The 17,466-nt window shown below is 47.3% G+C and overlaps 1 protein-coding gene across 3 annotated transcripts in view; it reads left to right on the top strand.

Moving 5' to 3' along the window:
* The window catches only part of DET1 (DET1 partner of COP1 E3 ubiquitin ligase), a 114,179-nt gene that overhangs the window by 7,408 nt on the left and 89,305 nt on the right, over window positions 1–17,466 (top strand). The window lies entirely within an intron of this gene.

The raw sequence follows: 17,466 nt of genomic DNA, 5'->3' as shown, positions 1-17,466 counted from the left end.
CTGGTGCCTGTCCAGATGACTAGAATGTCATCAATGTACCTCAGGAACACAGCTGCATGTCTTGTCCACATCATGTCTGACAATATATGTTGATCTTCGAAACGAGCCATGTAGGTATTAGCGTATGATGGCGCTCCGGGAAAACCCATAGCTGTACCCGTACGTTGTATGAAAAAGTTGTCCTTCCACACAAAGTAATTGTTGTACAGGGCAAAATGTAGTAGTTCTAGAAGAAAAACTGCTTTATTATGATCAATTTCTGACTGTAACAGTCGCCATTCTATTGCCTCTAGTCCTTCTTCGTGTGCTATTGAGGTGTATAGTGCGACTACATCAATTGTACATAGCCAGATGTCATTCAAAAAGAGATGTTTTTGTGATTCCAGTTTCAGTAAACAGTCAGTGGTGTCTTTAACGTATGTCTTCCAGGATTGGACCAACGGTTGTAGATAGAAGTCAAGGTAGTATCCCAGAGACTCGTGGATCGATCCGCAACCTGCTACTATGGGCCGAAATGGTGGTTTGGTTTTGTGTTTGTGCACCTTTGGTAACATGTATAGATTCGGAATTTTAGGTGCAGAATTGAAAAGGAATTTCTTTGTGTTCTCGTCTATGATGCCGGAGTCTAGGGCTTTAGACAAAAATTCGTCCAGTAGTCTCAGTAGTTCATTTGTTGGATCTTGTTCTAAAGGAAGGTAGGTGTCTCTGTCTTTAATGTGTTCCATTACGCTTATTCTATAGAGGCTGAATGCCCATGAGCTGTGCTTCTAGCAGCTTGGGGTTCCCCTGGGCTAATATTTTGAAGACTGTTACTTAAGAGGGAGTTAGGCACAAAACCCTCACACTAGTTAGCACGCTAAGACTTCTTAAAAATCCACATAGTCTAACGTTTACAAACTGACAATTGGTGTGCAGATCCACCCCACACAAGTCAATCTAGGGCAGGGCATTCTCTTAGGGTTAGATGGATGACATTTGAATTTAAGATTCCTCTTAGGCGGTGGTATGGAGCGTGACCCTGAACACTAGTCTAGATAGCCTACAGCAGTATAAGGCTGACTTGAAATGTCATAACTTGGAACCCCATTTTGATTCTCACACAAATCTAGGTGTGAGCTGAGCATTTATTAAACACCAGGGACACGGGGTACAGCATTTCTTGTGTGACATGTTGCAGTTCATTCATTGTTGACGTTTTGACTCCCAGAATGAGGAATAACTGTTTACCTGTGCATGTTTTTTTCCAATTCCAAGGTGCAGAAACTCAGATTTCACACATTTCTGTGTATGATTTGAGCCAGGATTTGACTTGTAAAAATCAGGCAGGCAAATAAATACCTGTGGGGTGCACAATCAATGCCTTACTCAAATGACCAAATCTGCTGCAGGTGGGAGTTGGCGGACAAATTGGTATTAGCTCTTGTTTCAAATAGGTCCCTGGTGCACTTAAGGGGACCACAGCACACAAACGGTAGGATTCCCATTACTTACCGTGACCCAGATCCTTTTTTTACCAGGCATTCTTCCAAAACACTATTGCAACAGAAGGAGAAGATACACCAAGCAGGCAAACTAAAAGAATATGTAGAAGAGAAGTACCACGATTACAGTGTACAAAGTTAAAAAGAAGATCTTATAGTTTCAGAGCTGAAGCATTGTTAATATATATATATACAACAAAGCCATAGTTGCTACTTTTTAAATTTTATTTTATGCAACTAACATCCATTGACAAAGCCAATAGTCATGGATTGTTGTAGGTCTAATGTTACTGGATGCAATGATAGAAACAGCAAAATACCAGTCAGGCGGCACACTATGCGCGCACATATTTTTAGCTTAGGTTTTTTAAGCCAAGCCCTTAATTACATCAGACACACCCCTTGGAGAGACCCCCAGTTTCTACATCCCACGTAAAGCCCTGGAAACAACACCATGTCACAGTCACCTCACGTCCTGGCACTGTGCATCATGCATGGCTTCCAAATTTTCAGATTGCCTACGTGCCGGTGCATAAGTGGGTGGGTGGGTATATGGGTAAAGTGTGACTGGATGGATGGGTGGCTAAGTGAAAGGGGAATGTAAAGAGAAAGGGAGGATGGATGGACGAGTGAAAGAATTAATGCATGATTAGCAGAATGGATGGGCGAATGAGTGCATGGATGAGTGAAAAGAAAAATGTAAAGATGGATGAGTGAAAGAATGCATAATGAGTGAAAGGGAGGGTGGAGAACTGGATGGATGGATGAGTGGGTGGATGGATGAGTGACTGGGCGGATGGATGAGTAAGTGAATGGATGGCTGGATGGGTAAATGGTTGGATGGATGAGTGAATGAATGGATGGGTGGGAGACTGAATGGATGAGTGAAATGATGGCTTGGGTGAAAGGGTAAATGGTTGGATGGATGAGTGAATGGATGGATGATTGAAAGGATGGATTGGGTGAAAGGATGGATGGATGAGTGAAAGGGTGGATGAAGGGATGGATGAGTGAAATGATGGATGGAAGGATAGATGATTGATAGGTTTGCAAATGATTGAAAAGGATTGGATATGGATGGGCACACAGATGGAAGGGCAGGATGAATGGTGAAAGACTGAATAATGGATGAAAATTATCATATGAAATACCACAAAAAAGACTTGCACAGTTGCTCAAAGCTGCACGCATACCAAATAAAAGTGTAGTGCACTATTGTCTCAACCGAACATAAACTTATTTTAACTTGTACTTAAGTGGTTTTCTATTTCCTTACTTTTATACTATTGCGCTACTTCCTCTAATGTGTCTGTAAAACGTACGTTTTTTCACAAAGTTTTGTCCTGACTTTTGACCTTCTGTCCTGAATTTTTAAACTTACCAATACCATCCTGAATTTGCACCCATCCCAGTTGGTCACACTAGAAAACATCAATGCCCATAATTGACTCTGACAGTACCCTAAGTTACCCTCATTAACTGTAACCCGTTAGCAGTAAGTTCCCTGTCGTTGTGATAAATAGTCCGTTCTGAAAGTACTTTGCTTAACATGTTGGCAGCCACTCTTACTCAGGAATGAGCCCTGAAGTTGGCTGAGTGGATTCCTCTTTTATCCAACCTCCTCAACCACCAATTGGAGTGAGGCAGCAGGCATTACTCCGTTTTTGTTTTCGCTCACTCAAAACCCCTTTGTCTTTAGCAATGCTAGTTTGATAACACCATGACTTTTGTTTCAATTGTCAGCTCATTTCAGTTAGCCATTATTCAAACATTCAGATTCGAGGAAAAGCGACTTAGTGGAAAAGTAATCTTGGAAGGTTTCTTAGGTGTAAACCATTTTTTTTAATAGTCATTTATGGAATGACTACTCTAAAGCAGCTGCTCAGATCTTCTTTGCGATTCTGAATACTGATGCGACTGATTCAGATTGATGCTTGCTAGTCAAGATTTAGCTCGGACCTAAATTATTCCTTTGAATTCTTTTTGAAGGAAGGGGCTGAATAAAGAACAACACAATTTCTTTTGCATCAAACGTGTCATTTGGAGGAAAAGGAGTTATTTTGAGAGAGAGAGGATGAAATGCAGATCAAAATGTCATTGCTTTGAAGAACATGAAAACCTCAAAAAATAGTTTGGGTGCTAGCCCTTAAGAAAAAAACACGAGGGTGATATAGGGTAGGACAAAACTGTTTTGGGAGCCGAACGTTCCCTAAGTTCCAAGGTGTTCTTACTTATAATTTAATGGACTTGCTCCCATGTTTGCTCTGTTCATTGGCATTGTGGACCATGCTGGTGTTACTGGCTCTGTGTGAACGATTGAAGGTTGTAAACTGGGGGTAGTGTTTGGAGGTACCCTAGCCTCTCTGTTAAGATAATGTGATTGAGGAGCTCGAGAAACTTGGATAACTGCAGAGTTCTTATTTCACAACCGCAGTAAAATGCTTTGTTTTCATCACAAATTAGCACAGCAATGTTCAATTAGGTGACTTACCAAATCCTCTCTTGCTCCTCTCAAGGTGATTCTACATGTAGTCGCACTTCTTGGCAAAGTGTCGAAAATATGGATACATCACACTTATTTAGATGAGCCGTCCCTGGCTTCCACATTAAGCCAAAATAAACTTCAAAATGGCCTGCCTCACACCCAGTGGTTCACCTTTGCCTTCCCACCTTCCAGGGGAGGACGAAGAAACATTAGAGACAATCCAGCCTCATACCGGTAATTCACAAACTCGGCAAAAATTTGCTAGCTTTTAGGACGGGTTTAAAAACTCACTTTTTCAAACTGCACCCTTCTTTCAAAGTAATGGGAGTTCCATGAGCAGATCGATGCAGGATGCCACAGGCCACGGAGCCTTCATAAGATTACTCTAACGTAATGCTGTACTGTTGAGCGTAAACTATTGTGTACTGTTAGTGTGTTTTTCATTTCCCTGCCACAGATTCAACACATTGGGTCACATTGTGTGTGAGTAGTTTGTTCAGTCCTGCTTTTACCGTGTATTCTGGAACTAGTATTTATTTATCACTTAAAAAACAGGTACAAGACTCGTAGAGACGACAATGCATGTTTTTTCTTCTTCTCAACTCTTTTTTCCTCTGGTCTCCAAGTGGGCCGTAAACAGGCTACCCCATTTCCTGATAGGCCATGGGCTTACTTTGGTGCCTGCAGAGCTGTTGGGTGGGGTGGAGATATTCATGGTCGTTTTACTTTGGGCCTTCAAATAGACACACCCAATTGTATCAGCCTTTCTGTGTATGCCTTTCGTCTGCTATATGTGAAAGGCAGGCAAAGCATCACAGACCCTTTGTGAATAGTGCTATTTTATGCCTTGTGGTACGTTAAGGCAGTGCTTGTTGCAAGCACATTTTGCCACCATATTATTAACTCCTTAAGTGTGTCTGTCATCCATTGGCCAATACCGGGAGGGTTAGAAAGGGCCATTCCTTCTCCAGGCTCAGGCAGCTCTGGAAGAGCTTCCCGAGCAACCCAAGCCTTTTTTAGGTCTCGCGACCTATCGATGTGCGCAAGCGCATCGAGCGGAGCGAGAATTCATGTGGCGAAAACATCTTCAAACCAAAGGGCTTTCAGCCCGCGGTTTTCATGAAGTTCACGTGAACATGCACGCGCATCGCATGCAAGCCCAGCCTCTCCCGCCCCAATCCGGCATCAGGCTTCTCCTCCCCTAGCAGCACTCCTCCCACACCAGCAACTCCCCCCTCCCACACCAGCACCTCCCCTCTCTCTCCACGCAATCACAGCCTCCCCCTCCCACACCAGCACCTCCCCCCTCCCACACCAGCACCTCCCCTCTCTCTCCACGCAATCACAGCCTCCCCCTCCCACACCAGCACCTCCCCCCTCCCACACCAGCACCTCCCCTCTCTCTCCACGCAATCACAGCCTCCCCCTCCCACACCAGCACCTCCCGCCTCCCACACCAGCACCTCCCCTCTCTCTACACGCAATCCCAGCCTTGCCGCACTGCCGAGCCTGTCCCAACAACACAACCCAGCTCCGTCACATGGCTTCTGCTTTGCTCACTTTCGCTCTCCTCAACCCTTCCACTCTTGTTTATATTTTACTTGGCCTCAGCACGTTGTGCAGGCCTGTTTCGGTACTTGGTCGTCTTTCAGTGTGGTGCTCTTTATAACATGCTCATATCTGCTCATCATGGCCGATGTTATCGATCCAAACTGCTAAATCATGTCCACCATGTGATGTGGTAAGTTTGAGTGCGCTGTATCTAAATATTCAGGCACCTCGTCATTCCTTACACGTTTGTATCTTCCTGTATTTTTTTTATCTCAGAAGCGTGTTTTGATTCTGTTGCATGTGTTACAGAATGTCAGCACCGCCTTGAGCCAGTGCAACAAAAGCACTCTTTCATTATTCCTCCACAGTGTTGGCCGTTTCCTGTTAAGCTTGATCTGTTTCATATCTGCATCCGTAGTGATTTCTGGTGTGTGTGCTCACTTTACAGTCAGTTCCACCAAGCTCTGACCTTAATGCAAGATCGTACAGTCATGTTCATTAAGCAGCATCCCCTTCTCACCTACCATTTTCAGAGGGGGTGTTAATCCCTTCTGTAATTCTACCCTGGTCTGTTTTTGTTACAACATTCAATTTTGCGATTGAATTATTGACGTCTTCCCCCAGGCATCGCATGCAAGCCCAGCCTCTCGCATTCCCAGGCTCTCCCACCCCCATCCGGCATCAGGCACTCCTCCCACACCTCACGGACATCTGTTCACTTCTCCTCCCCCTCCCCAGCCAGCTTCCCCCAGGCCCCTGCTGCTTCACACTCTCATTGCCGTTGGCCCCCTCCCATGCCCGCCGTGTCGGATTTCTCCTCCCCCCTCCTCTGCCTTGTTTTTTAATGTCTTACTCTCCTCTGTCCTGCCAAACCTATTTCCTTTTTTCCCCTCATCCTCTTCAGTCCCCTTCTGCCCTCTATCAAGCCGACTCCCGCATTCACTCCTCTCCTCTCTCGCCCTCAACTTACCTAGTATTCTCACCCCCTCCACTCCATGCTCCCCTCGGCCCACCTCACGCCTCTTCCTGGTGACTGCTCTCTGCTGCTTGCCCTCAGCTTCCAGAATCTCCCTCCTCTCTCGTGGTTCCTGGAAACGCTTCATAGACTGGACTGGCATCCCGGCAAATCCCGACAGCCAGATTCACCACGTGCCGGGGTCGAGCAGATTAAAAAATCACTGCACTGTGCCTGGATATCTTTTAAAGGGTCTTAAAGCGCTGTCGGGCACGCTCAATGCTGCAGACAACCAGTTTCTTCATCTTTACAGATTTCATTCGTGTGGTATTAATATTAACATTCGTGTGGTCTTTCTCTATGCGCCTGAAGACTAATATTTATCAGACACTAAACCTTTTATCTGATTTCAAATGGATACCACGCTTTTTAATGTATATCCTTAATTTCCATTAGCCTTTTTTATTTTTTTCCCTTCATTTCTCCCTCCGTTTTTTTTTATTATACGCCACTCAACAACGCAACGCCACACACACATGCAACGCCACTCGCACATGTAACGCCACTCGCACATGTAACGCCACTCGCACATGTAACGCCACTCGCACATGTAACGCCACTCGCACATGCAACGCCAGTCACACATGCAACGCCAGTCACACATGCAACGCCAGTCACACATGCAACGCCACTCACACATGCAACGCCACTCACACATGCAACGCCACTCACACATGCAACGCCACTCACACATGCAACGCCACTCCACCATGCAACGCCACTCCACCATGCAACGCCACTCCACCATGCAACGCCACTCCACCATGCAACGCCACTCCACCATGCAACACCACTCCACCATGCAACGCCACTCCACCATGTAACGCCACTCCACCATGCAACGCCACTCCACCATGCAACGCCACTCCACCATGCAACGCCACTCCACCATGCAACGCCACTCCACCATGCAACGCCACTCCACCATGCAACGCCACTCCACCATGCAACGCCACTCCACAACCCAACGCAACTCAACAACCCAACGCCACTCAACCACACAACGCCACTCAACCACACAACGCCACTCAACCACGCAACGCCACTCAACGCCACTCAACCACGCAACGCCACTCTACCACGCAACGCCACTCTACCACGCAACGCCACTCTACCACCATGCAACGCCACTCCACCATGCAACGCCACTCCACCATGCAACGCCACTCCACCATGCAACGCCACTCCACCATGCAACGCCACTCCACCATGCAACGCCACTCCACAACCCAACGCAACTCAACAACCCAACGCCACTCAACCACACAACGCCACTCAACCACGCAACGCCACTCAACGCCACTCTACCACGCAACGCCACTCTACCACGCAACGCCACTCTACCACGCAACGCCACTCTACCACGCAACGCCACTCTACCACGCAACGCCACTCTACCACGCAACGCCACTCTACCACGCAACGCCACTCACACATGCAACGCCACTCACACATGCAACGCCACTCACACATGCAACGCCACTCACACATGCAACGCCACTCACACATGCAACGCCACACACAGGCAACGCCACTCACACATTCAACGCCAATTACACACGCAACGCCACTCACACGCGCTACACCACTCACGTTCCCAATAGGTATCGCAGTAGGAAAGTTGGAGCCATTACTATTGCAAATAACAATGCCTTTTATTTTTTTTATCATTTTTAAAACATAAAGGGCTTTGTCATTTACAAAACCAATAGCTCCAACTTTCCTAATGCGAGACCTATTGGCAACGCCAGTGCTTGTTTTTCTTTGTTTCTTTGTAATGATGCTTGCGCCATGACCTCATTAAATTACAAAAGTGAAAGCCTCGTTTCACTTTCACTGAATCAGTCCTTGGGGAAATATCTCAGCCCCGAGCAATGATTCTTCTGGGAGAGGTATAGTTGAAAGGGGATAATCTCTTCTTTCCAGTGGTACCTCTGTTTATTGGAACCCTGCTTTGTGATCGCGATTCCCCAAGCAGGGATCCACCCACTTGACACCAGGGATGGGGGAGCGGCCCGTAGGCAATGGCGTGTGCTCCCTCAGCACATTTCATTATAACAGTCTTATGTCCCCCCAGGGGTGGGGGGCAGATAGGGGCAATTACCTCTTATCCTTCCACTCTGGGAGGCAGAAAGCCAACTAGTCACTAGGGATTTTTCTTTCACATCTAAAAATATATGGTTGAGGCTGCCCTAAAGGGCATGGCCTTGCCCCCACCCCAATATACATAGAATAGTCTTTCTGCCCCTGTGGGAGGCAGATCTGGGCAATTGCCCTGATCTGCCCCGGAGGGGGGGTGGGGGCGGGGGTAGAATGCCCACTACACACCAGAGATTGTTATATAAAAATATACAGGAGTGGGGGCTCCCTACACGGTGTGGCCATACATCAATCTTTTTGCCTCTCCTGAGTAGGCCAGATGGGCCGATTACCCCGATCTGCCCCCAGGAAGCTCACTCGATGCCAGGGATGGTGGATAGGGGTACTCACCCCCGAACTTGGCCTTTCCTGGGAGGAGGACAGTAAAAAGTACTGTAAACGCCTCTGGTTTCAAACTTACACCAAAGCAAAAGGAGGTGGTGGCTTACTCTGGTATGGAGCCACACCCGCCTCCCCAATCCCTTCCTTCCCACCCCCGCAGATAGGAAGTTTGTCCTTATTGGAGAGGTTGCCCCAAATCTGTCCCCTTGTGTATTACGGAAGTGTCCATCAGGGAAATATAAGGCACATGCTTGATTCGAGGCAAAGCTTGAGGTTTGCATGGGACTGTGAGTAAGAAAGCCACATGATGTCCATGCAAGGCAGAGCTCCCTAGAATGCCCTGGTTGTCTAGTGTTACAAAGTGCCTGTGATTCGCAGGTTTGCCTGGGTGGTGCCACGGCCCTAAATACTGCGGGTACCCCTAAAGCTTATCTGTCAATGTAGGGCTTTAGTGCCTTTTGTGTCAATGTCTCCTGGCTCACCCACAATAGAGTTACTGCTCTTATTGGGGGGCATGTTGCCACTCAGGGTGGTAGGCAATTTGTGGCTCCCCACAGATTCCAGAACTTTCGATCACAAAAATGTGCAGAAACTGTGTTGTTTTAGTCGATGTTTGAGGTTGGCAAAAGATTCTGGGTATAAAACCTGGTAAGAGCAACCCAAGTCTCCCCACACTGGATTCCCCCAGAGGTCTAGTTTTAAATGTGCAAGTTTGGTAGGTTTCCTGTTAGACATGGCATCTTTTGGCATGATGTCCCGGGTGATTTGGCTTCCGACCTTCTGTTTTTGATTGTGTGCTGCATTTCTTTTTTGCTGGTTTTAGGACTCTGGGCACTTTATCACTGCTGACCAGTGCTAAAGTGCAAGCTCTCCTTGTGTAAATTGTATTGATGATTGGGTTATCTATGAACCGCATATTTTTATTTACTAGTAAGTCCCTAGTAAAGTGCACCAGGTGTGCCCAGGGCCTGTAAATCAAATGCTACCATTGGGCCTGGAGCACTGATAGTGCCACCAAAATGAGTAGCCCTGCAAACATGTCTTAAACCTTCCACTGCAGTGTTTGAGAGTATAGTTTTAAACTGACATTTCAGCCTAGCTGGTGCACCCTCTTGCCAGGCCCAAACCGTTCTATTACTACATGTAAATCACCCCTACTTTAGGCCCAAGGTAGCCCCTGGGCAGGGTGCAGTGTATTTAAAAGATAAGACATGTGCAGTTATGTTTTACATGTCCTAATAGTGAAACACTTCTAAGTTCATTTTTCACTATTGCAAGGACAATCTCTGTTCTATAGGGTAACATGGAGATTGCCTTAAAATATCTGTTAAGTGTAATTTCCCATTGGGAGCTGATAGAGATTTGGGTTTAGGGTCTCTGAACTCACAATTTAAAAGTACAACTTTTGGCAAAGTTGATTTTTAAAGTGCATGTTTGAAAATGCCACTTATAAACAATTGATGGCCAGAATGCTGGCCAATGCAAATATTCGCCTCCAGTCACAAGGATCATCATTCTTTTGCTCACCACACCATTCCAGTTTGGACCCAGCTGTATGCAAATCAGTCTTGACCCTGTTCCTTGTGGGAACAGTCCAGCCCGAACTGCCAAGCCAGGACCTCCCAGGACTGGAAACAAGCATTCTTGGACCGGTTTCAGGTCATTTCCCTTCATCAGCCAGGCTAGTTTAAATCTAGTGGTGCAGTGAGCACAAGACCCACGTCTGGGCATACTCTTCCCACTTAGGACAACATATGCAAAAGAAACAATTGATGGAGGGATTGCAAAAATTCACCCCAATCACAAGGATCTGGGTTTAATCCATCATTCTTTTTCTCACCACACCAGCAGTGGTCTCCATGCCAATGGAGTTAAGCTATCCTGGGTGATGAGGGCTGAACGCCCAAAACCGGTCCTAAGATGCTTGTTTCTAGTCCAGGGAAGACTTGGCCTGGCCTGCAGTTTGGGCTGGACTGTTCCATTGGGCACAGGGTCAAGACTAATTTGCATATGGCTTGGTCTATACTGGAATGGCACGGTAAGCAAAAAAACGATGGATTTAGGCCCAGATCTCTGTACTGGGGTGAATGTATGACAGTGTTCTGCATTCTGTCCATCAATTGTTCTTTTTGCACTAATAGAAAGTGGGCATTTTGTTGATTAACCATTCTGTGTCTCTGCCTGTCTGAAGAATCCTGTCTGGGTTGTCTGACAGTTGGGCTCTTGTGCATTCACTCTAAACAGTGATACAAAGAGAGCTGAGGTGTGCCTTGCATATCCTGATGGGCTGGCACCAGCCATGGGCCCTCCTGACCTAGAGTGGTGGGAGGTTTGTCCCTGAACACCTGAATAGGGCTGTCCTTGTCCTCACACAAAGCTGAGTGCACCCCCCTGTTGTATGTCTGGAGCCGGGTCAGTGAGAGGCAGGGTCTTGTTCACTGCAAAGACTTTTCTTTGAAGTTTGACTACTTCAAAGGTCAGAGAGGAGTATAAGTATTGGACCTTTAACACTCTCAAATCAGAACCCTTCTGGACCAAAGGACATTCTGCTAGGAAATTGAACTGGATTCTGTAGGAAAGACTGACATTTTGCCTGTTGCCTTATTGTGGTGGCCTGCTGCTTGCTATTTCTGTCCTGGGAGCAAAAGGACTTGACTTTCTCTTTTTGAATCCTGCTTCCAAAGTCCTCCAAGGGCTTGTGCATGCTTACCTCCAGTTAAGAAGTCTCAGGGCCATCAAAGATTTCACCTACCAGTGCCTGGGCTCTTCTGCTGAGAGTCCTGACTTACCAAGTGGTGCCAAATCCAGTTCCTATGCCCTTGGAAGTGCAAACTGGTGAGATAAATATCGACGCATCACAGCCTTGTGGCCGAAGGCTTGGCACAGCACCTGCTATGCGGCTGAAAAATGACTGTAGCCCGAGTCTCGATCACTGTGTTACGGACGTTCATGGTACCCACTCCGACTCGAATGCAGCCCCTGACATTTGACCTCTGTCCTTAAACAGAATTCCCTCGGTACCACGCAGCCCTTGGCATATTTATCGGTATGGGACCTACCCATCTTGTGTAAGGGTGCCCTTGTGTAATAGGATCTGTGAAGTATATGTAGCTGACCCAGCCTGAATCAAGCTCTGATTGCTACTTAACTGGGTGATCGGATTTCCTCCTTCCTTTCCTCCTCTTTTAGCTCCTCAATGTCTGTTTTCTAGGTCTTTTATAACTTCAGTAATAGATTGGGGGCATTATTCATTAATTTACAATAAGTCGTGGATTTCGCTTTTGTGAGGAGTGGTTCTGTCAAAAGTCTATCCTCCAGTGGCGAGGCTTCTACCAGACTCTGGCCCCTCTCGACATGCACCCGCAATGCATGCTTCAGCTGTTGATATCAGAAGATTTCCTTGGGAATTATCTCATGTTTTGCTTGCAAAGCCTCCCAAGTGACCAGATGTCCCTTCCACCACACATCTCCCAGCGTCGAGTTGCTGATCAGATACCATCCAGCAAAAACCCTTCAATCAATCAATCAATCAAAAGCATTTCTATAGCGCACTACTCACCCGGAGGGTCTCAAGGCGCTGGGGAGGGGGGGTACGCTACTGCTCGAACAGCCAGGTCTTGAGCTGCTTCCTGAAGGCGAGGTGGTCTTGGGTCAGGCGCAGGTGGGTCGGGAGGGAGTTCCAAGTCTTGGCGGCCAGGTAGGAGAAGGACCTTCCTCCTGTTGTGGCTCTTCGGTTGCGGGGGACGGCGGCGAGGGCATGGCTGGTCGATCGAAGCTGGCGGGTGGGAGTGTAGAAGTTGAGGCGGCTGTTGAGGTATCTTGGGCCTTGGTTGTGTAGGGCTTTGTGAGCGTGGGTGAGGAGCCGGAAGGTGATTCTCTTGTTGACCGGGAGCCAGTGCAGGTCTCTCAGGTGTCCAGAGATGTGGCTGTGTCGGGGGATGTCGAGGATGAGTCTTGCTGAGGCGTTCTGGATCCGCTGGAGTCTCTTCCGGAGCTTGGCGGTGGTTCCGGCGTAGAGGGCGTTGCCGTAGTCCAGTCGGCTGGTGACGAGGGCCTGGGTGACCGTCTTCCTGGTCTCGGTTCGGATCCACCGGATGATCTTACGTAGCATGCGCAGGATATTGAAGCAAGACGAGGAGACGCCATTGACTTGTCTGGTCATGGAGAGGGAGGAGTCCAGGATGAAGCCCAGGTTGCGTGCGTGGTCTGTCGGTTTGGGTGCGCTGCCCAGGGCGGGGGGCCACCAGGAGTCGTCCCAGGCGGAGGGCGAGGAGCCCAGGATGAGAACTTCCGTCTTGTCTGAGTTCAGTTTCAGGCGGCTGGTCATCATCCACTCGGCTACGTCTGTCATCCCTTCGTGTAGGTTGGCTCTGGCGGTGGCGGGGTCGTTGGTGAGGGAGAGGATCAGCTGAGTGTCGTCGGCGTAGGAGATGATGTTGAGGTTGTGTTGGCGTGCGATGGCCGCAAGGGGGCTCATGTAGACATTGAAGAGGGTGGGGCTGAGCGAGGAGCCCTGAGGGACGGCGCAGATGACTTCGGTGGCTTCAGATCTGAACGGGGGAAGGCGGACTCTCTGTGTCCTTCCGGCGAGGAAGGAGATGATCCACTCCAGTCCCTTATCCTGGATTCCGACGTTGCTGAGGCGCTGCACTAGGGTCTCCCCGCTGCCGCCAATGTGTCGCTATCCCACAAAGGGATCATCAGCGTGAGCCGACCATGCCAGCCCAGGAATCTATTTGCCACCCACCAGACTGAGGCTGTGACTTTTGTCAGAGGTGGAAGCGATCTGAACCCCTCTTGGAGTATAGTGCCCTTAGGAAACCCCTCGGACCCAGGGCTTTGTGGTCCACCCCGATCGAACGCTCCGTCAGAGGGGAAAAGACCCACTCATTGACCACTATTAATTGTGATGCCCAACAGTACATTTCCAAGTCAGGAAGGGCAATGTCCCCATCATACCACGCTCTCATGGGTTTGTTCATCACTATTATGACAATTCCCCCTTTCTCACAAGAGCTCTCTAACTGTTTGATTTACCTGCTGATAAAACACCGGTGGCACCCGATACGGGGTGTTCTGCAGCGCATATAGGAGTTTCGGTAGACAGTAATCTTTTTTATTTGCCACCTTCCCCTGAAGTGAAAGGGTGAGCGATCCCCAGTGCTTCACATCCACAATTGATCTAGCACAGAATAAAGATTGGCCAAGAAGAGTTCAGGCTGCCTAGTCACCTAAATGTCCAGTTTCTTAAATCCCTCTGTTCCCCCGCTAGGCCTTTTGGAAGGGCCCTCTGCACGTCCCATGCACAGAGGGGATAAAGATGGGATGTCGCCCATAGTGTTATGTATCCGGAGTAGCTACCATAGAGATGAAAATTATATGCAGCAGTCTAGGCATGGAGACCTTCAGGTTTGACACCTTTAACAGGATGCCATCTGTGTAAAGGGAAATTCTGTCTGCCCATTCCCCCTACCCGTGAGAGACTGGTTCACTGTAAAGCAATTTTACCCACCCAATATAGTTGGGACCAAAGCGTATCCTCTCCAATACAGCCAACTTGTATTCCCACTCAATCGTATCAAAAGCCTTGGGTGCATCAAGCAAAAGGACTACTGCCGGTTCAAACCCCTCCCTGGTGCCCCCGATACAGGCATATAACAATCTGAAGTTTAACCATATCCCTCTATGTGGCATAAAGCCTGACGGGTGTATTAGTGTCTCTATAATTCTCCTGAGTCGGGTGCCAAGGAATTTAGCCAAGATGTTCCCCCTCATTGTAGGAGCTAAACTGGCCAGTAGTCTATATTCAGCTTCTCTTCCTTATGGATTGAGATGATAGTGGCTAATCGCTTTTCTATCTGAAGAGCACCCTGTCGCCTCGCGAAACATATTGCATAGGTGCAGGGCCAGCTCAATCGACAATGTTCTATAATGCTCAACGGCGGACCCAGCGATCCTCGCCTGAATCTCTCTAATGCCCAAGCGTATCTTTTTCTCGCTAATGTTCACCTCCACGTCCTGTCTTGCCTCTGCAGTGAGCCTCTGCAGTGAGCCTCTGCACAGTTATCTCCCCCAGGATCTGATTTTTAATGCTGGGAGTTCTGCGCTCTACAATCAGCACGAGCTTCACCATGCGGTGCGCCACAGAGCGCTGCTTCTTTTTGCTGCTCAAGTAGATTTTCTGCTTGAGCAGGAGCTTTCTCAATGTAAACTGTCGCAATCTGCCACGGTGGACCACCCGCGTTGAGAAATCTGACTGGGAGGCGTTCTAGCACCCAGAAATAATGCTAAGGAATGCAAATTCTTGCTCGCACTCGTCCACTCAACCATTGCGGGCCATGCTCAAGAAAAACAGACCGTTTTGACAGAACTCTGCATTCCAAGCAGAACGCAGAATGGGCAAAACCCTGCAAACTCTACCGGTGAGGCAGAGTTTATCACCCACCCCTACTTTAAAGATGAACACCTCTACAGAGAAACACATTTGTAGGTCCCATCAACCAGACAGTGCAAGTTTCTTGGTTACGAAAATCCTTTTGCAAATTTTACAATGGACCTTCTGCTTGCCCATTGTTTGCCATTTGTTGTCACTCTAATTTACTTGCTTCTTATTCAATTGCTATCATTTCTATTGTTGTGTTTATCCCTTCCCTTGTGCATAACCTCTTTACAGTTCTTTTAACTGGCTGACTTCACTGCTCACATTTCGATAACTACGTATTAGGTTGAGCCTACTAGACGGCGCATGCACTGCCTGTTGTGAGGCATATTGTGGCTTTCCATGAATTTAGAGGGCATTTCCATTTGTTGGCATTTCCTTGACATTCTCATTTGCCTGATTCTTACAAGTCTCCTAGTTTGTCAATTATGTGTTTCTCCCTCCCATGGAGCATTGCCTTTTGATTGGCTGGCATCTCTGTTTCCATTGCTAACCTTTAAAGCACTACTCCATGAGGATGCATGTGTTTTCCAGTCACTTCCCCTCGTGTAGTTCTCTCTTCCTGCATTGCTGCCCATCTCCACCACTGTCCCCTTTTCACTTTCCTGTTTCCCCCATTGCCTCCCCATCCTTGTACTCCGTGTTGCTTACCCACCCTCTCATGTGTTGCTTAATCTGTACCTCTTTGATTTGCTTTAGTCTGTCCCCCACATCCTCCCTGGTGTTGCTTCCACGTTCTTCTGTGCTGCTTTGGATCCCGCAATACTTCCTTTTCTCCCACCATGTCCCAGAACACATTAATCACTTGAAAAAACACCTTTGCTCATTTTGTTCTTTTTAGGTACTGATCTAGCTCCGATTAGTAGCTTAAAAATAAAAGAGCATGCATGTGTGGCGCGTGAACTTATAAAAGATGCCTGCAAAACCATAGGGCTTTTTTATTTGGATTTTTAAAATTTTAACCACAATACATGGCTAAAAACTATTGGCAATGCCAATTGGTCACAGTGGCAAGGCATTTAGCACTACATGAGAGTACATGTGTTTTCTACCTGTCCCCCTTGTGTGTTGCTCCCCATCCCTACCATCGTGTCTGTAAAAGTAGAGGAAGGAACGTTTTTGCTGGAGTGTGGCTGAAGAGCAGACTTTAAGGATTGTTTTTATCTCCTTCATTCCATGAAAGTACAAGCTTTGGTACATAAAGGCTTTAATGGCACTTGGGAAGAGGCCATCTGCTACACTGAGTTGGTGTCTGAGGCAGAGGGTATGCTTAGTAGGACATTTTTCCTCGGGGCCCATAAATTTGCAATCTGGGGTACTGCAGACGACCAAATGGCTGAATCCTATGGAAAGGAAATTAGGACTTGGGATCGCAGTTCCCTTTACATTCTCACATTTCTTTATTCTGATCATAGTTTCTAAAGTGAAAAAAAGTATTTGAAAAATAACTGTGCCAATTTTAAAGATTGGAAACTTTGAATTCAACTTCCAGTTGTGTGATACCATAACCAGTGTTTTGCTTTTCAGCCAGTATTTTGAAATGTTTTTTTTCCACCTGGTTTTTAAACAATACTTTACAGACAAAAATTGGCAAATCCAACAGCTTGGGATTCGCTTGATGAAGGTGAGATCTTTTGATGTTGCCAATGCTTGTAAAATGAACTTCCAAAGGACTACAAATTGAATCTGCTATAATTAATTCCTTTCTTCCACTAAAATGTTTAATTCAACCTCTTAACCCCTTAAGTGCTGCCTCAGTGCGTTGGCCGACAGCAGCACTGCCTCCCCAGTGCTGCGCACGACCATTGGACGTCCATTCAGCACTAGTTCCAATGGACAGCGCAGCACTGGGGAGGGATGTTTACTAGCAGCTATGAGGTTAAAATTAAGGTAAACCTAACACCAACTATATTCCTTACTCTGAGGCTAAGCCAAAAACTTGCTCTAATGCTGATCCTGAATCAGATCTACAACCTTATCCTTTAAAGTTCTTCTGGATATTTTCCCTTTCCAA

This window comes from Lissotriton vulgaris, chromosome 2_1 (genome assembly GCF_964263255.1).
Source record: "Lissotriton vulgaris chromosome 2_1, aLisVul1.2, whole genome shotgun sequence".
Taxonomy (NCBI): Eukaryota; Metazoa; Chordata; class Amphibia; order Caudata; family Salamandridae; genus Lissotriton; species Lissotriton vulgaris.
This window is presented reverse-complemented; position numbering and strand designations above follow the sequence as displayed.